Source organism: Lissotriton helveticus, chromosome 2_1 (genome assembly GCF_964261635.1).
Source record: "Lissotriton helveticus chromosome 2_1, aLisHel1.1, whole genome shotgun sequence".
Lineage (NCBI taxonomy): Eukaryota > Metazoa > Chordata > Amphibia > Caudata > Salamandridae > Lissotriton > Lissotriton helveticus.
In genome coordinates this window covers 720550359-720572364 of record NC_136059.1, presented here as the reverse complement: position 1 = coordinate 720572364, position 22006 = coordinate 720550359, and the positions used below count along the sequence as shown (strand labels likewise).

Genomic DNA, 22006 nt, shown 5'->3' with positions numbered 1-22006 from the left:
GAGCTACGAGATGGTGGTGCTCTCATGCTGACGCCAGCTTCAGACTGAAACATCCAGAAACAAGGTGGGGCTTTCATCGTTTGGAAAAAAAAAAAGTTTTCATCCAATGAAAAGTGTTGTTTTTAGGTCATATGATCAAGCCTTCCATCATTAGGAAACCAAAAGTAAAATGAACCAATGAAAAGTTTTATAAACAAGTCACATGACCTGTTATGCGGCATAGGGTATAAAATGCGGAGAAAATACGTTGGCACGTGAGGCGGCGTCAGTAGCGGACCGATGTGCGAATAGGCCGAAGGCAACACAGCGCGCCAAGATCCGGATGGCACCGAGGTGGTGTCCAGCAAGTTGCAGCACTGGTGTGGCCATCCTACAATGTTGAAAGTCGGCGTGGGGCGCCCCGTTGGCCTGTGAGTTTGCGTCAGTAGCGGACCGATGTGCGAATAGGCCGAAGGCAGCACAACGCGCCAAGATCCGGATGGCACCGAGGTGGTGTCTAGTAAGTTGCCGCACTGGTGTGGCCATCCTACAATGCTGAAAGTCGGCGTGGGGCGCCCTGTTGGCCTGTGAGATGGTGTCAGTAGCGGACTGATGTGCGAATGGGGCCAAAGGCAGCGCAACAATATTTTCTGACTGACACCACAAGGCGCTGAGATGCCAAGATCCGGATGGCACCGAGGTGATGTCTAAGTTGCGGACTGATGTGCGAATGGGGCCAAAGGTAGCGTAACAATATTTTCTGTATGGAAGATACCACTAGGCGTTGAGATGCCAAGATTCGGATGGCACCGAGGTGATGTCTAGCAAGTTGCTGCACTGGTGTGGTCATCCTACAATGCTGAAACTCGGCGTGGGTCGCCCCATTAGCCTGTGAGATGGCGTCAGTAGCGGACCGATGTGCGAATAGGCCGAAGGCAGCACAACGCGCCAAGATCCGGATGTCACAGTGGTGGTTTCATAGTTGAGAGGCACTTCATCTGCAGTGGGGCGCCGAGATCCGGATGGCACCGAGGTGATGTCTAGCAAGTTGCTGTACTGGTGTGGTCATCCTACAATGCTGAAAGTCGGCGTGGGGCGCCCCATTAGCCTGTGAGATGGCGTCAGTAGCGGACTGATGTGCGAATGGGGCCAAAGGCAGCACAACGCGCCAAGATCCGGATGGCACCGAGGTGGTGTCCAGCAACTTGCCGCACTGGTGTGGCCATCCTACAATGCTGCGCCGAAAGTCGGCGTGGGGCGCCCCGTTGGCCTGTGAGTTCGCGTCAGTCAGTGGGGGCTGTTTGAGGATCTGACTGCATTGGAAAGCAATGTGATGCTGTGCGTCGCCCCCAAGATGGAGGTTCCTCGGCTGCAGTGGGGCGCCCCTTGGTGTTTCACTCGCTATGCAGCTGAGTTGCGTGCGCACTTGTGGCGAATAGGCCGAAGGCAGCACAACGCGCCGAGATCTGGATGGCACCGAGGTGGTGTCCAGCAATTTGCCGCACTGGTGTGGCCATCCTACAATGCTGCGCCGAAAGTCGGCGTGGGGTGCCCCGTTGGCCTGTGAGGTGGCGTCAGTAGCGGACCGATGTGTGAATAGGCCGGAACCAGCACAAGGCGCCAAGATCCGGATGGCACCGAGGTGGTGTCATAGTTGAGAGTTCTGAGCAGCGCTTGTAACACTGTCTGAAGCTTATTTGCACCTGCTGCAGCTTCACTATTGCCCTGGTGTGGCCTAAGATCGCCCATGACATAGGCGGCCACCTCCCGGGGTCCGGCGGAACTTTTTTCCTTTTCCTTTGTGCATCTTGTCCCACAATCCGTTTGACCTGAAGACACGACCAGGTCCCTGAATGTGTGCAGGGGGACGCTATTGATTGAATCAAAATGGCGGCTTCACACAAAGCTGACTCAAGCGTTGCTGCTGATGCTATACAGAGAAAAACTGGTTTTCAGTTTGTACATTCTTCAGGATTTTTCCATCCAAGGCTGGTTGAGAGTTTGTATAACAATGGCTTCAGATTTTCAACATACTACTCTTCAACATTCTTCCTAAATGTAACAATGTGAGACTCACTAGGAGAACGGTGTAGTGAGGGCCACAAACGGCTGTTTGTCTTTCCTTTCAAAATGCTGCCAACAATATTTTCGGAATGGAAGACAACACAAGGCGCTGAGATTCGGTTGGCACCGAGGTGGTGTCCAGCAAGTTGCCGCACTGGTGTGGCCATCCTACAATGCTGCGCCGAAAGTCGGCGTGGGGTGCCCGAAGGGGGGGGGGGAGGCGGCGCAAACGAGCCTCTCCCGCTTCTCCATGTGGAGGCAGTTCATCTGCAGTGGGGCGCCGAGATCCGGATGGCACCGAGGTGGTGTCTAGCAAGTTGCCGCACTGGTGTGGCCATCCTACAATGCTGCGCCGAAAGACGGCGTGGGGTGCCCGAAGGAAGTGTCCTTATCCAGGGCATTATCGCTGTATCATGTCCTCCACTAAAATGGCCCTGGGACACATTAGAACTCGGACGCTCGATTTTTTTTTCCTTTCCTGTACATGCAAAAAAAGGTAAATGCCCGGTACGTTACACGCTTCATCTGCCACGATGAACTCTCCAGAGGAACCGAAAAAAAATGTAGTTGTGGTAACTATACCATGCATCGTCATATGGAGAGGTGGCACCAATTAATTATAGTGCTGCATAAAAGAGAGATTTGGAGGAGAACCCCTGACCTGCTAGTACATTCATCAAAGAAGTGGCACTGAGAGCTTCAGAGGCAAGGGAAACGGTCCCAAATTTTTAGAAGAACTTTGGAAAGATTAAAATGACATGTTTAGATTGTGGCAAATTAATTTCATGTGGACAGATGAGTGTTACTCTAATAAATACAGCATATGAACATCATCATAGTCGATGGTTGGTAGAGACATTTTGACTATATCCTGGACCTGCCCGTCCTCGCCCAAAATGGCGCCGGAATAAATGGGACTCGTAACTCCTTGTTGTGTACTGGTTGCAGAACCTTGAAATCACGAGATACGTATGCAGTTTTGAAGCACATGGCGGGCGGGGACGAGAATTGATTGAATATTTCGACATCCCTATTGATATTAAGTTCTGATGTGTTATTGATTACTGTACTGTTGAAAGTTCGAATTAACGTCACCCATGGTACTTGCCCGCAAATGTATATCTAGATAATTTTATTGTAACTGGCCCTGTCGTATTTTAATTATAAAATGTACGTCCACCGATTCCGTAACTGTTAGACACCTTAGTACTTGCAACCTAATGGCCCGCCCGTTACGTTCCTCTACAGTGTAAATGTCTACTCATCACATACGATTACAGTTTGCTCCGTGGCCGGCCCACGTGGTTATAGGCTCGTATTTGTATAATGAAATTTTCACAATAAAGGTTTTTAAAAGAAAACATGGTAGTAGTATATACATTGGTAAAGTTTGTAATAATAGTCACTGTTTTAGAATCATTAAAAGGCAAGTGAAATAAAGCAGACCAATTACATGAAGGGTAAAAGGTATAATACGAAGGAACGCAGTAAAGATAAATGGTCAAGGGCTGTTGTGTTTTCTATTCCTGCAACATAAAGTGATCGATAAGAATCTCATATTCAGGCGTATCGGCGACTAAGACAGCAGGTCGACCCTCTTTTGCTCAACGGCTCCATCATGGGACGAAGAAACGCTCTTTTTCTCGAAAAAAGAATATATTTTACTTGCAGGACAGTTGTAAAATTTCCGGGAAAGTACATTAGTCTGGAACATTATAACATATATTTAAGAAAAAATAATGTTCGGAAGTAATGAAAAGCGTAATTTTTAGGTCATATGACCAAGCCTTTCATCATTACAATAAGAAAAGTAAAATGAACCAATGAAAAGTTTTATTAACAAGTCACATGACTTGTTATGCTTACGTTACGCGCTGCGCGCCCCGGATGACTTCCGGATGCGCTAACGCGGCGCGTCATATGACGCATTACGCGACAACGCAGGTCCAGAATATAGTCAAAATGTCTCCACCAACCAGCGGTCGGAACACAACCCCTTTCAGCAGGCTAAATAGTTCTGTTAAATGACAACAGAAGGGACAGGCAACAAGAACCATCAGTCAAAGAGGGGAGGGCTAGTTCTTCTCTACCGGGTTACATTGGGGCGCTACCGGAACTGATCGAATTGGTAGTCTACAGTGTTTCTGGATGTTTCAGACTGAAGCTGGGGTTAGCATGAGAGCAGCATCATTTCGTAGCTCCGTCGTGGCCATTCCGCAACCAATCATGGCAGCCGCTCTTTATCGTTATTTTGGGCGGGGTGGGTGGCGGAGCCGAGCTGTTTTGCAGCCATCATTGTGTGGAGTTCAGTTCATCTCACTAGTTTTGTATTTGTCATGAGGGGTTGTTCCTAATGTTTCTATTTTAGCGAGGTCAAAAAGAGATCCCATTAGTGGCCTACTGATTTTGCTCGATTCCTTTTCTTTTTTTTACACGATTTTTCGTTATCTGCAAAGACTAAACAGAGTATTGCGACTCTGTGTTTGTTTGTAAATAGAGAATGAACCAAAGAGAACTAATTCTAAAACAGTAAATACTTGGATAACAATCAATCAAATGGAGAGAGAAGCAGGCACGACGGATTACAACGGGGGCAAAGGCCTGCGTTAACTACCTTTCACTATCTGCAAAGAGAGAGTACTCCTAATAGAAATGAGGGGGGGGGGGGCACCATTCAAAGCAGATCAGTGTGCATAAACACGAAAATGTTTTCACTTACCACGTACTTGACATTCGACAGCTTATGATATTTGCTATTAAAAAACCATTGAAATTCACTGAAAAAACCATAGGTTATAGACCATATATAGTTAGGAATTAGCATTTACAAAACCTTGAAAATTCACTGAAAAAACCATAGGTTATAGACCATATATAGTTAGGAATTAGCATTTAAAAAACCTTATTTTACTCACACAAAACCATTGAAATTCCATATATAGTTAGTTGCACTAACTATATATTGCGCACCCGCAATCCACTGCTGATCATGTCACATATTACATCATTCATGACATGGTCAGTGACATCACTGATGACATCACTGATGACATCTCAAATGACATCACTGATGACATCACTGATGACATCTCATTTGACATCAATGACCACATCACTGATGATATTATTCATGTGACAATACAATGCATCTCTTCACATTTTAATATAACCTCTGTTTCACCCAGTGTTAAAAACAGAGTATAATTTTTGAAACCATTGACACACCAATACTAGTTACTACATACGTACTCACTGATTCCTACGTCTACACACACATTCACTCATTCACCCATACAATCATTCATACATACAATCACTCATGTTTACAACACAATCATATGCACTCATACACCTATACAGACACTCACACTCTGCCACTCATCCATGGAGTTACTCACACACCTAGTCAGTCCTGTAAAGAATCAATCACACTTCCATTTTCTACTCTATACAGTTAAACATAGAGCACCTTACGTTTTCAACCATATACTAACACATACTTACTCTCTTATACAATCATTGATACAAGTACACATTGATCTGTACAGAGTCACACACCTCCCATCCAGCCACACACACACTCAGTCTCCCATGCAAATACTTGGGCAATCAATCAATAACCCATATAGTTACTCATATAGCTACTGATCAACACATGCAGCAGTTTACAGAACAACAGACATAATGATGCACAAATTAAGACAGTTTAGTCACTAACCCATGCACTCAGTGAGACACATTTAATCACTCACTCATACATTCAGTCATGCACCTACTAAATCCTTCGTCCAGACACTTATACATCCACTCATTCTTCAATATGTAAGACATATTTTAACTTTACAGAAACATAGTCACTGGATGTTGTCATCAGTGATGTCATCAGTGATGTCATTTGAGATGTCATCAGTGATGTCATCAGTGATGTCACTGACCATGTCATGAATGATGTAATATGTGACATGATCAGCAGTGGATTGCGGGTGCGCAATATATAGTTAGTGCAACTAACTATATATGGAATTTCAATGGTTTTGTGTGAGTAAAATAAGGTTTTTTAAATGCTAATTCCTAACTATATATGGTCTATAACCTATGGTTTTTTCAGTGAATTTTCAAGGTTTTGTAAATGCTAATTCCTAACTATATATGGTCTATAACCTATGGTTTTTTCAGTGAATATATATATATATATATATATATATATATATATATATATATATATATATATATATATATATGTGTGTGTGTAATTTTTGGTGATATAATTTTTTTAATTATATAAATTATTTATTAAAATTATATTTTTTTAATAATTATTTCTAAGTTTATATTAAATATATGTATTACTATATTAGTTTTAACTTAATTTTAAGACATTTCAAAAAATCGATATTTTGACAGTCTATATTTTTGTAAGTCGATATTTTGGAGTCGATATTTTGGTACTTACCTGTTTGAAGATAGGGAGTCGATATTTTGTCAATCGATATTTTTGACTCGATATTTGTGTATCTCGATATTTGTGTCGTCGATATTATGTCAGTGATCCTTGTCAGGGTGACCCCATAACTAAATGTTTAGATGCAAGGAATTACATCTCAGGACAAGCACAGCTCTTTGCCGTTGGAATAAATCTCTCCAAGTGCCTTTTCATGCATGCAATGCCATATTAAAAGCACTTGACTTTCAGAAGTGCAGCTGTGTTCGATGTTATGTCTATGGGTGTGGGGCTGACCAAAGTGAATCAACAGCATACATTGTTTTTCAACCGTGAACACGCTGTGCAGACTAGAAGCACATTGTGTAGCTTAATGAGTGAAAAGCAAACGGTTCTCATGTGAGAATGCACCAGCAGCCTAGCCACGAGAATAAAGCCAAATAGTAACGTGCGCAATAGCGCCAAGATGGCTGCCAACATAGCAATGTCTGCAGTTAATTCTATGACCTCACTACACCCTTCCCTGGTCTGTCCATCGGACATAAGTTTATGCAGAACACAGAATTAAAGAAGTCCGACACAGAATCTAGCGCATTAATTATGAAGTGTGTTGCAAATCCGGGAAGCGTGTTAAATTTGCAAAGACAGCTTTTCAATTTTGGGTAGGAAAGGAAAAAAATATATATTTTGTCTTTCAACAAGGTTGACATATACAAAATATCAACAAAAGTGGAAAGAGAATTAAAATAAATCAAGTCAGGTTAATCCATCAGAGTGTATGAGCAGTAAGTCGCAACAGCCTCCAAGAGGAAGTCATTGTTATTGTCAGAAAAAAGAGAGGCCATCCATTTAAGCAAAGTGAAAGAGCAAACATGGTCCTCAACCAGGGGTGCCTCGAGCACCATCAAAGGTAAACCTGCATGATACTCGATGTAACTTCACTGTAGGAAATCCTGTGCTGCTGCACAAATATCCCATTGTGCCAAGACTCCCAGCATGGCTGCGCAGGCCAACACCCAACACTGGAAAACTCTTGCTCATGGGACACTAAGGGACTCATCAGCAGATCAAAATCTGGTGTAGGAGATACCGTGTTGGAGAGGCAAAGTTCCAAGGCCCATTCAAATGAGCAATCAAGGCAGGTGAAAACAGGTTGCGCGCAAGTAGTAAGCCGCACTCAGTGTTGCCAGGGGCAGAGTACGATAGCATTCAAGCATACGGCTACAAAGCATCTGCACCCGGTCTTGACTGTGTAGGGCCACAAGAAAAACAGCCATTGTGTAGCAGGAAAATCAGCAGCAGTACCCAGGGAGCTAAGGCAAGTAATAGTGGTGACCCATCGAAGACGCTGGAAAAAATAGAATGAAGAAAGAAGACCCAAGGCCAGAGCCCACAATTTAAAAACAAATTGCCAAGCCGGTAGTATGAGAGGCATTGAAAATAGTATGAATCAAAGCACCAAAATACAGTGGGAGGTCTTTATTAGGAAGAGCTTGCACCCCTGATTGGGTATTGGCCACATGAAGGATGAATATTTCACATGCGAATGTGAGAAAAACTTCTTTTTGGGATAAAAATGCTCTAATTTTGCTCAAATTGTCGAAGTCTGCCTTCAAGGTCGGAATGGAAGGCCAGACCAAGTTATCGATAACCCTGGGCGGGCAACTTCGCTACGCCCACAAAGTGGGCATGCTTCGCCCTTTGCAAAGTAGGCGAAGCATGCAACACTACGCCCACTTCGTGGGTGTAGCGAAGTTGCCCGCCACCCGCCTCCCTCCCGCCCTCCCTAAATGCTTACATTAATATATAAAAGAATGATAAAACAACTTACCTTGTCCTGCCGCGTCCCTGGGGCTCCCGCTCGTCATTGCGCCGGCGGCGCGCGCGTCTTGGATGCTAATGCGCATGCGCGGCCGCCCGCGCATGCGCATTTCTCACAAGAAATGCGCATTCGCGGGCGGCCGCGCATGCGCATTAGCATCCAAGACGCGCGCGCCGGAGGCGCAATGACGAGCGGGAGCCCTGGGGACGCGTCAGGACAAGGTAAGTGGTTTTATAATTCTTTTATATATTAATGTAAGCATTTAGGGAGGGCGGGAGGTAGGCGGGTGGCGCGTAGTGGGGCTACGCGAAGTGCGCGGGTGGGCGTAGTTTTTTGCCCACTTCGCGTAGCTTCGCGAAGCCCCACTACGCCCACTACGCCCAGGGTTAGTTATCGAGCCTACCGTGTGGGGGTAGAAATAGCACATTCCTACAGCAAACCACACATTGTGAGACTGTCACAATGTAGGGGATTCCGGTAAGCATTCCGCAGCAGTCTACATTAATCAAAAGGAGATAACTACTGTTAGCAAGCAGAGTAAAAGTTGGTGTAATACTTGCCACTGATTTACATTTCAGAACGCATGCAAGGTTCAGGGCCTTCAAGTTACAGTCTCCGTGCAACTGTATCATTTTGCAAACTAGTGAATGACCTATAATTGAATCCCATGATTCCCCAGTTAAATAAACCTCTTTATCATCTAGCAAGCATCTATAAGTGAATGGTAACAACCACATCTCATGAAGGAAAGCACTGCCCAGGGGTTCATAGTGGCCTAAGGGGTAATGTGTCACGCAGGAGGTACATTCAAACAAAGCTAACAATAAGGTTATTACCCTGTGAATGAGCCAGACAGTAGCTTCAGTTTCGGCCACTGACAAAGGCAAAAGTTTAAATTCTTCAATATGTAAAAGAGTGTATGTAGCATCCTTCAAAGGACATAAATCGCAGTTTGTCTGTTAAATTAAAAGCCAAAAATAAAAATGATTTGTTTAAATAATCCCAAGGAACTTTCCCCATTTTAAGAGTATGTATCGTCCATGCAAACTGCATCACTGAACACAATTGATTCTGTCCATAATACAAAACAGATACATCATCTTGCACAATATAGACAACAGGAGGAACAATACTGTCCAACGCATAAATGCGGGAGGAAAGTGTGTTAATACTATTATCCACAACAGCAAGGATTTTTATCAAATTAGCCTGGTCGTTCACCCTTAAACGGGAAGCAGCCTCTATTTGGGACAGCATCCATATTTCATTGAAGTTTGCGTACATAAATAGTTTTGATCTACTACCAGCAGGCCCCTTTATAAAATCTGTTAAATCAATGTCACCCGATAATAACAACAAATGTTGTTTTACTGACGACAGTGTTGAGTGTTATCAAAAGTTACATTCTGAATTAGGGATCGTAAGTTATCAATTGTAGTAATCAGTATGATTGGTTCAGTTTAGATAGTCAGACAGAGCAGGAATGGCAGGGGCATTCATTTGTCTTGAAGTAGCCAATCCAAAACACGTAGTCTGATAGACCAAAGCATTTAAAAATAACATTTGAGTCAAAATGAGGCACACACGATGTAGAGCTTCAGTGCCCTGCACCTGCCAGGATCTAGAACCCCAAAAAGACTTAAGATCTACTGTTGCCTTCCACAGATCATAGCCACCCACTGCCAATTCATTAATAAAGGATTGTGAATACACTCATTTGGTGTGGATGAGCATGACATTAGAATTGGACGAAACATTTCGGTTAAAATAAAATGATACAGGTTTGGATGTATAAAAATCAGTAAAATATGTAAATTTTCTCAAGAAAGTGTTTGAGCTACCTTCCAATGGAACTGGGCAATGCTCCCATTGTGTGTAATTAAAAACATTTCTAAATGTATTAGCTTTATGTAAATCTGAAAACAAATATTTTATTGCATGTATGTCCCAATCATCAGACCGTATATTGTATTTAATTACATCACCCATGGAAACACGAATTACATTTGGTACATTCATTATCTCTGTAGGGCCATGGATTTAAAACTCTACTGCATCCCAAACTATGCCATCCGCAACTGGTCATGCGGAAATGTTGACAAAAGTCATGTCCCTTTTCATGATGTGTGAAGACGAATGTGGGGCCAAAGTTCCATCGACCAGTTTCACAGCAGAGGGTTCAGGAATTTAGTGATCATTTATGAGAAGGAAAAAGAATGTCACAAATCCAATCGCCTTAAAAAGAAAAATGACAAAAAGGACCATCCAAATGTATGTACAAGGTGGAATCAAGTACGTTTGTTTAAACCAGGCCACAAAAATAGAGAATTTGATAGGGGTCAAGGATAATGTTGAGTTCAAGTCAAAAGAGAAACAGGACTGTTGAAGGCTATCTGGTAGCAAACCAGGCAATGACTCGGTTGCGGGATAAGCACATTCAGTTTCTTCATTTAGACGGAAGTAGGGAGGTTTAGCAAAGGGTCATTGACGGAGTCCACCTCTATGGCAGTTTCGGGCTGAGTGGTGTCTGAAGCACCCAAAACTGGATTCCTGGAAATCGCTGTACATGAAGACGCGGGTGTTATACTATCCAGGATTGGCCAGATGTTGTAACTTGATATTGCCCACAGAGACGTTTCTGTTGTCTATTCGTCCAGGAAGTGGTGGTAAAATGACTGTACAAGTTCCCTTCAAGCCAAGCACTGGTACAGGTGCACGATAAGAGGGGCTAAACTCTTTTTTGTTCTCCACCTTCTCTCGGACCATGTCTCCGACTTTGGTTAGCCAGAGGACTACTAGAATCTGCAGTGCTGTATCTGTGGCAGAGGGTAAATGTTCCTTTGCAAGACTGTCCCTTGTCCCTTGTCTCTTGTAGCTTCTGCAATACACCAGAATGATTATCCATGTCAAAGAATGCGGCAGTTGCTGCCATGTCTAGACCGTCACGGTCTGGCACAAACATTTTTATGCCAAAGAGCATTTTGTATGGGTTCCGCCCAGCCAGAGATCTTCTAGGGAGATTATTTAGTGCACGTTGTATGCTATACAAATGGGCAAACCAGTTCCTACTAGTACCTAGGACCCTAGCTGTCCTGTCAAGGATTGCTTTAACTCACGGTTCATTCGCTCAACAACTGAAACACCCTCAGGTCTGTTTGGAGACGAAAATTTGACCTGCACTCCCAAAGACCCCATGGCCTCCTTGTACGCCTTAGAGGCGAACGCAGGACCCTTGTCAGAATGGAAAATGCCACATGCAAAAATTCCCACAAAGACAATCAAATCCCTGATGACAGTTCGGGCGTCAGCAGTTCGTTGAGGCCACACCCAAAGAAAACGTGTGCACAACTCAACTGCAACTAAGATTAATTTATAGGCAGTATCTGAAGAAAATGGACCGCAGTGATCAAAATAAAAAAATACAAAAGGTTGATTAGAAATACACAGCGGTGTTTGTGGTAGACGTGCTACTGTAGACAGCTTCATCTGTTGGGAAATGTCACATGAAAGCACATAATGACTGATTTGTTTATACAACCCACACCACCAGTAACGCTGCTGTAAGATAGAGACAGTCACAGACATGCCAGCATGGGCCGAAGCTAAACCTTTGTGTGCGGCTGTTATCAGTGAAAGTCTGCGGTCCACGTTGGCAAATAACCTGTCACCAACGTCATTAATCTTCACATAAGAGACTTTATTGGACTTAAGTGATAAGAGTATCTCGAAGGGAAACCCTGTGGGTAATTGAAGCCCTTCTCTGTAGCAGCAATAGCTGCCAATATGTCATTATCAATCTTATTCATGGACCTAGTAACCGCTGCAACTGAAAATGTGGCTACTGCTGATTTAGCTGCCTCATCAGCTAAACTCTTGCCAACCACATGTACTCCTACACGCTCCTGGCCAAGAGTATATATTACATTTGTGAGAGGCAGACGTCCTTCAAGATCTGCAACTCGTACCCAAAGCATTTTATGCTGGATTGCGCTGCCTTTAGAATCACAATAGTCGTTTTGAGACCAAAAGTGTAAGTCGTCATTGAAAGACTGAACACAGTAGTACGAATCGCTTACAATGAGAGTAGTCACATTCGGATCTGAAAACTCAAGGACAAGTACGAGAGCGCACAGCTCAGCTAATTGGGCGGCACAGTATCCTACTGCCTGGGTGTGTACAAAACTTGACTTGAACTCTCCGTTCACTATTGCACCTGCCACAATCACGCATGCTGCCAAATGAATTGATGTTGTGTACGTGGCTCTTTATACATTAATCACCACATGTAAATCGGACTGATGTCACTTGTTATTCATATTCCTTGCAGAATATATTGATCCGCTCACCATGATTATAGGTAGACTTGGCATGCTCCGTTCATTATCCATTTCTGTAGTCACACAATCAGATACATCACTCTTCTTTGAGCAGTTGTTTTCACCTCTGGTTTTGGGAGATTAGTACACCACTGCAAAATTTTATCTTTCCTTCTTTTTTTGGTTAAAAACTTTTATTGAGCAATCACATAAAATTACATAGATGGGCCCACAACCACACGGGCTGGCCGCTAAGTCGCATAGTACGACACATGAAATAAACAATCATTTCCTAGGTCAGGCCAAATCGTAGAACGAAATTGCTACAGACATAGAACAGGATACAACAATTTTCTATATAAAACATGAAAATAACCAACACAAACATAAGGCGAGTGCAATAATCAAGTCAGCCCAAATAGCAGAGGGGGAGGTCACGAAACAGGAGAACAAAAATACATCAATGAGAGTCGGGAAGGCCGTGAGGGGGGGGGGGAGCAGGGAGGACAGGAAAATCCTAGAACAGAGCGAAAAATTTCGGGAACGTCAGCCTAAGGAGACAGGGTAACATCGGAGGTGGCAACCAAGGGAGGGGTACACATTTCTCCACGGTACGCATTCCATTGACCCCAAATTTTCGTCCACGCCCCCGGCCTGCCCCTAGCCATGTAGACTGTCTTCTCACGGAACATGGACCAGTCCATGTTGTCCTCCCACACTGAAACATCAGGAGGTCGGGACGCGCCCCAGAGTTGCGCAATGTCACGCTTCGCGACCATGTAACCCAGGGTCGCCCATCTAGTCTGGGCCACAGAGTAATTGGAGGGTTCCCACACATTCAGCAGACATCGACGGGCCTCAGGCCGCAGGTCAACACCAGTCACCTCAGTCATCAACGCAAGCACATCCACCCAATAAGCTGCCACCACAGGACACTCCCAAAGTATGTGCATAAAGGTAGCGCTCATCCCACAGCCACGCTTACACAAGCCATCCGGGGAAAAACCCATCACGACCAGACGCGGACCAGTCACATACACCCGGTGGAGGATCTTAAGTTGCACCAAACGAAGACGGGCGGGAATGGCGACCTCCTTCGGAGTCGGACCAACAAATCAGCGCGATTATGAATCAGCTTCTTGTAGATGAGAGAGATGGTGCTGTCGGGCAAATGTCCATCTAGTATACGATCTTCAAGGGGGGAAGACTCGGGCAGGGCCACATCAGGAGTCAGAACCGAGGCCAAGGCATGTCGGACTTGCAGATACCGGAAAAACTCTCTATCACTCAAGTCGTATTCCGCCTTAAGGGCCTGGAATGATTTCACGCGACCATTCACACAAACGTCACCCACTTTACAAATCCCGATCACATCCCAGCGGTCAAAGCCCTTAGAAGACCAGAGACATCCCAAACGTTCAGAAGCATAAAGCGGAGTCGCCAGCGTCAGCCGATTCTCCCATCCCAAACTCACATTCGCTGCGCGCCACACGTTGACCGCTGCCCTGGTCAGGCCCACAAGATGGCGCCCGGCCGATCTGGAGTATAGCGCTCTATTAAAGTCCCCTCCCGGCAACTGGAGCTTTTCCATCTCAAACGCCGGATCGCGACCCGGCGAGTACATCGCATGGTTAATGGCCGATAGCTGGGCTGCCCAGTAGTACCTCTTGATGTCGGGGAGTGCCATGCCCCCGTCGTACCAAGGAATAGTAAGTTTCGCAAGGGCTATACGTGGACGCCCATCCCAAATCAATTGTCTTTGCAGACTCTCGATTTCTCTGAAATAAGTAGCAGGAACATCGTCGAAAGAATTCTGAAGGGCGTAGAGGAACCGCGGCAAAGACATCATTTTAAAGAGAGCAGCCCTACCCAGAGGAGACAGGGGCAGCTTACGCCAACGGGCCACATCCAGTCGCAATCTAAGAAGCGGGAGGAGGAGATTACGCTCAAACCGGAGGGAGGAATCCCGGGTAATAAAAATCCCTAAATACTTGAAGCCAGACTGGACCACCTGGATAGGGAATCTGGCCGGCAAAGAGGGCAAAACACCCAAAAGAACATACACACAGGACTTAGCCCAATTAATAACAAGGCCCGAGTTAGCACCGAACGAAGTAAGAACATCAAATAAGACGTTCAAAGATTTACGCGGGGATGTCAAATAAAGAAGAATGTCGTCCGCGTAAAGAGAGACGCGGTCTTCAAAGTCCGGTGACCAACGGATCCCTTTGAGGGAGGGTTCCCATCGAAGCCACGCCGCTAACGGTTCCAAGGCCAGCGCGAAAAGCAATGGAGACAGGGGGCAACCCTGACGGGTCCCTCTACCAAGGCTAAAGGGGACAGAAACTCTACCGTTCACCACCACTTGCGCTAAGGGTTCCACATACAACAACTTCACCCATCCAATAAATTCAGGTCCAAAACCAAATTTTTCGAGAGCTGCCCAAAGATAGGGCCACTCAACCGTGTCAAAAGCCATCGAGGCGTCCAACGAGGCCAAAATGGCCGGCTCCGTCAGAAGCCCCGCCCTCGCAACAGCGCCGTGAAGACGACGTAGGTTAAGAGCCGTGTTGCGATGCGGGATAAATCCGGACTGATCCGGATGAACCAAGTCGCTAATGACCGTCAGCAGGCGGGTTGCCAGGAGCTTAGCCAGGACCTTAGGCTCAACATTTAACAGGGAAATGGGCCTATAAGACGAACAGAGGTCCCGCGGTTTCCCGTCCTTGGGAATAACGACTATCGTGGCAAGACGCTGGTCATACGGGAGAATACCCCGTTCCCGGGACTCCAAAAACATGGCACGAAGATAGGGCGCTACCTTGTCAGGGCGTAACTTGTACAGCTCAATTGGCAACCCATTCGGGCCCAAAGCCTTGCCCGAACGGAGCGAACGAATGGCAGTCGCTATTTCATCCGTAGTAAAAGGGGACTCCAACGAGACACGGTCCAGATCGGAAACACTGGGCAAAGCTATATCGCGCAACAAAAGGCGAGAGTCAGCCACATCTCGTCCAGACACAGGGGTATACACCACACGAAAATACTCAGCAAAACATTCAACTATTCCAACCGGGTCTGTCACTCCGACACCATTCGACGACTGAATCACAGGCACCACACGATTCGCTCTCTCTTTCTTATCCAACCATGCCAACAATTTACCCGCTTTGTCCCCCACATCATACAGACGACCCTGCTGTTCCCGGAACATCAGTCTAGCCGCATCCGTGACCAAGGATTTATAAGCAAATTGTTTCAGACCCAGGGCGTGGAGTTTATCAGAGGTGATCTCAGATTCTAAGTCGGCCTCCCTCTCAGCAATCTCTATCTCAAGGTCCACCACCTCCCGATTCCTAGCCTTCTTGGATTCAGCAATTAGAGAAAGGGCCTGCCCACGAATCACTGTTTTAAAGGCCTCCCACAGGGATACCGCCGAAGAAACCGACCCCTCGTTGTCCAAAAAGTAGGCATCTAAAGACTTAGTCAAAAGGTTCCGGGTCACAGGGGAGGCAATATACCAGGGGTTAATTGGAGCCACTCGGCCCACCGCCTCCACCCCCAACTCAAAACAAAGCCAGAGCGGAGAATGATCGGAGATGCCCCGGGGGAGGTGTCTGATCTCACGCACCGCCGGCGTCTGCGCCGCGGGTATCAGGAAATAATCCAGTCTAGACAGACTCCCGTGGGCCCCCGAATGGAAAGTGTATTGAAGCTGGGTAGGATGCAGGAGCCTCCAGCAATCCACCAAACCAAACGTATCCAAAAACCCACCTAACCACTGTTGGGCTAAAGGAGTATCCCTAGGGGGGTAGCGATCTTGCAGACCAGAGATCACAGAATTAAAATCGCCTGCAAGAAAAAGAGTACTATCAGGAAGGTCCAACAACACACGGCCCAAATCGGCAAAGGTAGAAGTCTGTAGGCCGGGGGGCACATAAACAGTAAACAAGGAGAGGGTACGACCTTCATAGCGACCCACGAGGACAGCATAACGCCCCCGATCATCAAGGATCACATCATCAATAGTTAGGGGGAGGGAAGCCCGAATAAGGATACCCACCCCCCTGGAACCCGTGGTAAACCCCGAATGTGCAGCAAGGCGATACCCCCACCTATTCATCGCACGACAAGTATTGCCCACCAAATGAGTTTCCTGCAAGAAAATAATATCGGGAGATAAACGGCGTAGACATTTTAACACCACACTCCGCTTAATGCGATCTCCCAGACCATTAACATTCCACGAAACCAGCCTCAACCCGCTACCCCCCATCCCACACAGCAACCCCGAAACCCCCCCGCAATGAGCATGACATAAAAAGGAGCAGAAGCCAGATTGATTCGCCTTGAAAACATAACACAAAAACATCGAACATCCCAACCACCCACCCCCCAACAAGCAAGAAAACACCCCCCACCCTGCACCCCTGCAAAATGCTAAATAGCCACCCCAACATGCAGTATGCCTGTTGCCCATGAACCGCCATTCTACAAAAAGAACCCCGGAGGAGGAAAGGCTCCGGCCCACCCGCCACCCCGAGTAAGACAAATAATGAGGAGAATACACAAACAGCAGAGGCACTGAGGCATCAAATCCCTGAAGAGTTTACTCTATTCGAGGGCCCAGGCGTAGGCGGATTGTTCAGCTCTCCACACCACCCTCAGCACCACCCGGGTGGGCGGCGGACTCAGTCTCAGGAGATCGATCAGGCAGAGAGTCCATCCAGTCATTTACAGAATCCGGCCGATCAAAGAAGAAGGTTCGGTCGTTGTACTCAACGCGCAGCCTGGTCGGAAAAAGCATGGCGTAGCGAAGCCCCATGTCTCGGAGACGTTTCTTAACATCACGGAAGCCCATACGCTGTCTCTGGACCTGTTGAGAAAAGTCCGGATAGAAGTTCACCGTGGCGTTCTCAAAGGCCACCGGGCCCTTCACACGCGATGCTTTGCAGGATAGCGTCCCGATCCCTATAATGGAAGAGTTTCGCAACAATAGGTCTCGGCGGGGCACCTGGTTTACCCTTGCCCCCCGGAACACGATGGGCACGTTCCACAGCGAAAAACTTCATCAGACCAGACGGAGAGAGGTGGTTCTAGAACAAATCCTCAACAAGGAGATCAACAGAGTGAGGTTCTGGATTCTCCGGAACTCCGACCACTCGTACATTACAGCGACGTGCCCTGTTCTCAAAGTCCTCCAAGCGCCGGGTCATGAAGTCGTTCACCCTGCGAAGGTTGCCGACCTCCGTCTGTATCTCCGAAACGTCCTCCGTGAGACTGGATGACTTAAGATCCAGTGACTTCACCTTCTCATTGGTTTTCGACAGGTCAGCATGAATCAAGTTGACCTCGATGGCCACGGTGTCGATTTTGTGGGCCAAAGCTTCATATTGTTGGCCTATCGACTCCTTCATAGCAGAAATGGCGCCCATGATGTCCTGTAAAGAAGGCTCCGTTGACGCGTCCACAGTGAGATCAGCATTACTGGCTCCGGGCAGGGCGGCTCCGGGGGACCCCTTGGAATGGGTGTAGCGGTCCATCACGTTAGACTGGACCGGGCCCCCACGCAGGCGCGTCTTGGTCTTCCGAGTCTCTCGGTCCCCTCTGCCCGCCATATCAGAACTGCGTCACCAGGCAATTAACCAGGCTGGATGGAGTGGCCACAGGAAAGTAGGGCCTCGGGACCAAAGAACCGCAGCTAGGGCACCACTAGTAGAAGGGCCAACAGATAGGAGAATAAGCTAGCCAAAGGCCCGACAGCCGTTCCGTGCCCCGACTGCAGCCCAGGCCAGGCTCCTCTGCCAGATGTCTCAGTCTGAGGCAGAAACGAAACCGAAACTTAAGAGGGGGACCCACAGGTCGAATCCCCCTGCCGTTGTAGTTCAACTTCAAGACGGCCACTGAGCCTCACCCAGTCCCGGGCGTACCTCGAGAGTGGAGCCCGAAAGTTCGAACAGACGTATCTCCGGAACCCCGGGTCCAAATCGAATTCCAAAAAGTCCAGGGCAATCAGCCCAGTGTCCTCTATACAAATCCTCGTAAAAAGTCAGGATAAGTTCAGGATATCACGCCGGGAGTGGCGGGGGTCCGGGGAGCGCTGTGCTCACGCGGCCATCTCGGATGCCCGCCAAGCTCCTCCTACTATCTTTCCTTCTTAAGAGTTTCTCTTTCACGCTTGCTAGCTCCATCGAACGTTTCCAAGGGGTCCCTTTGCCTTTTCACATAGTCATTTTTCCTGGCCCTTAGTCCTATTCCTTTTTTACGTCTTGCATTACACATTCTATTTTCTTCATTACACACTTCCGGGTATATAGATCTCGGATCAAATTGTTTGGGCCACTCATTGTCAGTCGCAACACTCAGCACTTCTCTCGCAGCTTTTGGCCTGAGTCATCCTATCCCACATACATTGTGATCTTACTCTGTATTCATTTGTATTGATTCGCATCTCCACCCTATGATATTAAGTTTATATAGCCTACGTGTGATATTTTTCTGCTGCACAGTCAGGTATTCTGCACTTCGCCAATGCACAATTTTGAGCATCACATCACCTTTACAGCAATAATTCTGTAACATTATAATGCCATATGTTGAACCATGTAATGATAAATGGGTTGTACATGGTTTCCACAGTTAATGGGTGTTCTTTCACCTATGTCACCTTGTGTGAGAGTTTACTCTCCATTGTGAATCACCACACCCAACAAGTGTAAATATATATATATATATTTTCATATCATTACTTGAATCATTCCCAGCCCTGAAAAAGACGTCGGGACTATCCAATTAGACGAAACACGTGTCGGCTGGTTGCTTTCGCTGGTTTTTGTTCTACATGATATGAATTAAAAGGAAAAAGAAACAACACTTCTGTGAACTTTATGATATTTACTCTTCAATTCACTTATGTTCATGTGACCTCATATGTGTACACTTACGCACGTGTGCCCAGGATTTGAATGTAGTACAAAGGGATCATGGACTGTGTGTGGAGGATTCCCAAGGAGCAGTGCTTCCTCTCCTTCTGGAGGGGCAACATGGCCAACGTAATCCGCTACTTCCCCACTCAGGCCCTCAACTTCGCTTTCAAGGACAAGTAGAAGTAGTTCTTCCTGGGGGGCATAGACAAGCGCACCCAGTTCTGGTGCTTCTTCCTGGACAACTTGGCCTATACTGGCGCAGCGGTTGCCACCACTCTCTGCTTTTTGTACCTGCTGGACTTTGTCAGGACCATGCTGGCTGCTGACATGGGCTAGGGCCCCAGCCAGAGGGAGTTCACAGGCCTGGGCAACTGCCTCACCGAGATCTGGAAGTCAGATGGGGCCAGGGGGCTGTAACAAGGCTTCAACGTCTCAGTCCAGAGCATCATCATTTACAGGGCAGCCTACTTCTTTGTCTATGACACTGCCAAAGGTGAGCTGGGCATAGGAAGGGCCATATGAGGGTGTAGGGGAGATGGGGGCTTAATTCTGATGTGGGAGATGGAGGGACACGGGGAAAGAGCCCATTAGAGATACCTACCAGGGGGAGGAGGAATGGGCTCCATGCCACAGGTAGTTGTGATGCAGTTCCATCATGGAAAGTTCAGGGTCACTGTGACATCAGTGGAAGCAATGTAACATAACAAGGCCCTGTACAGAGGACAGGATAGAAACCACTTTAAAAGCATATCTTTACATTTAATATACCAACTTACAAATTGTAATTTACTAACAATTGTACTGGTGATAGAAAATACAAATGACTTTTTCATGTTTATTTTTAAATAATATTCAAATATGAACTCATCACAATAATTTGATCAAACCTAATCATATTTCTTTTAAAATATAAATGTTTTATATCGTGTATGATTATTCTATATGTAGAGAGCCTTATAGTGACTCTGTATATTTATAGTTTAATTATATCAATTTTCTTCAGCTAGAGTGGTGCAATCAATGAATCTGCTGTGTACAAACTAAAGCCTGTCACAAGTGGCTGCTGTCACTGAAGCTGCAAGGCAGCATAGGTTGATTATTTGAGTGGGTTGATTACATGCAGAAATGGCTCTAAAGAATGAAACATTTACGGATGGAGTATTGATTACAAATCCTGTTGCCGAGACTAAAGGCTACCAATTGGGCTGAGACTGCCCACTGAATAGTTTTATGTAGTCATGAATGAAGGGAAAGTAGTACAGCCCCTCTTGTGTCACACAGTGTTTTTTATATCATTATAAAATACTATACACTGACGCATACATCATACTATGAGAACACTTTATGACTACGGCTGGAGTGATACAGTGGTCCTCCAACTGTGCCTACTCCCTGTTACTGATTGTACCTGTCTCATGTGTAGTGGCATGAGTGGAGGGCGAGGTGCAAGGTTCACCCCTGCCTGTGATCACCAGTGCCACCTGCTCACAGGCATGATACCCAGGGATTTGCATATAGCTGGGTCTGAAGGCAATGTGAGCTACAGAACGATGATGGATTCAAGCCAGATCCGTTACTGGGGTTGAGCATCTGAAAAGTTTCAGCGCTCCATTCATCATCTCGTTGTGTTTGCTTTGTTCACCCTGAGTCGTCAGGGTATGCCCAGACAGCCCTGTCCCTTGCTCACTTGACCACTGGATTCATGAGGGGTGTTACCACGAAACCGGTCCCAGGATGCTTTTTTCCGGTCCAGGGAAGACCTGGCTTGGCAGTTCAGGTTGGACTGTTCCCATGCGGCACAGGGTCACAACTGATTTGCATATAGCTGGGTCTGAACTGGGGTGGCAATGTGAGCTAAGGAACGATGTTGGCTTTAACCCAGGTCTGTGACTGGGGTGAGTTTCTGAAAAGTTTCAGCACTCCATTCATCACCTCGTTTTGTTTGCTTTGTTCACCTAAGTTGGCAGGGTATGCCCAGACGTGGGTCCCTTGCTCACTTTGCCACTGGATTCAAGCTAGTGTGGCTGATGAGGGGTGTTACCCCAAAACCGGTCCAAGGATGCTTGTTTCTGGTCTAGGGAAGACCTGGCTTGGCAGTTTGGGCTGAACTTTTCCCATGAGGCACTGGGTCAAGACTGATTTGCATATAGCTGGGTTTGAACTGGGGTGGCGACATTAGGTAAAGAGCGATGATGGATCCAACTCAAATCTGTGGCTGTGGGTGAGTGTCTTAAAGGTTTCAGCGCTCCATTCATTATCTCCTTGTGGTTGCTATGTTTGCCCTAAGTTGGCAGGGTATGCCCAAATGTGGGCCCGTTGCTCACTTTGCCACTAGATTCAAGCAAGCCTGGCTGATGAGGGGTGTTACCCTGAAACCGGCCCCATGATACTTGTTTCCAGTCCAGGGAATACCTGGCTTGGCAGTTTGGGCTGAACTGTTCCCATGAGGCACAGGGTC

General features: G+C 46.5%; 1 pseudogene; it reads left to right on the top strand.

Annotated features, from left to right (window-relative positions):
- Window positions 1–21134, top strand: part of LOC144820155 (ADP/ATP translocase 1-like) — a 36231-nt pseudogene extending 15097 nt beyond the window's left edge.
- Window positions 21135–22006: the final 872 nt, after the last annotated feature.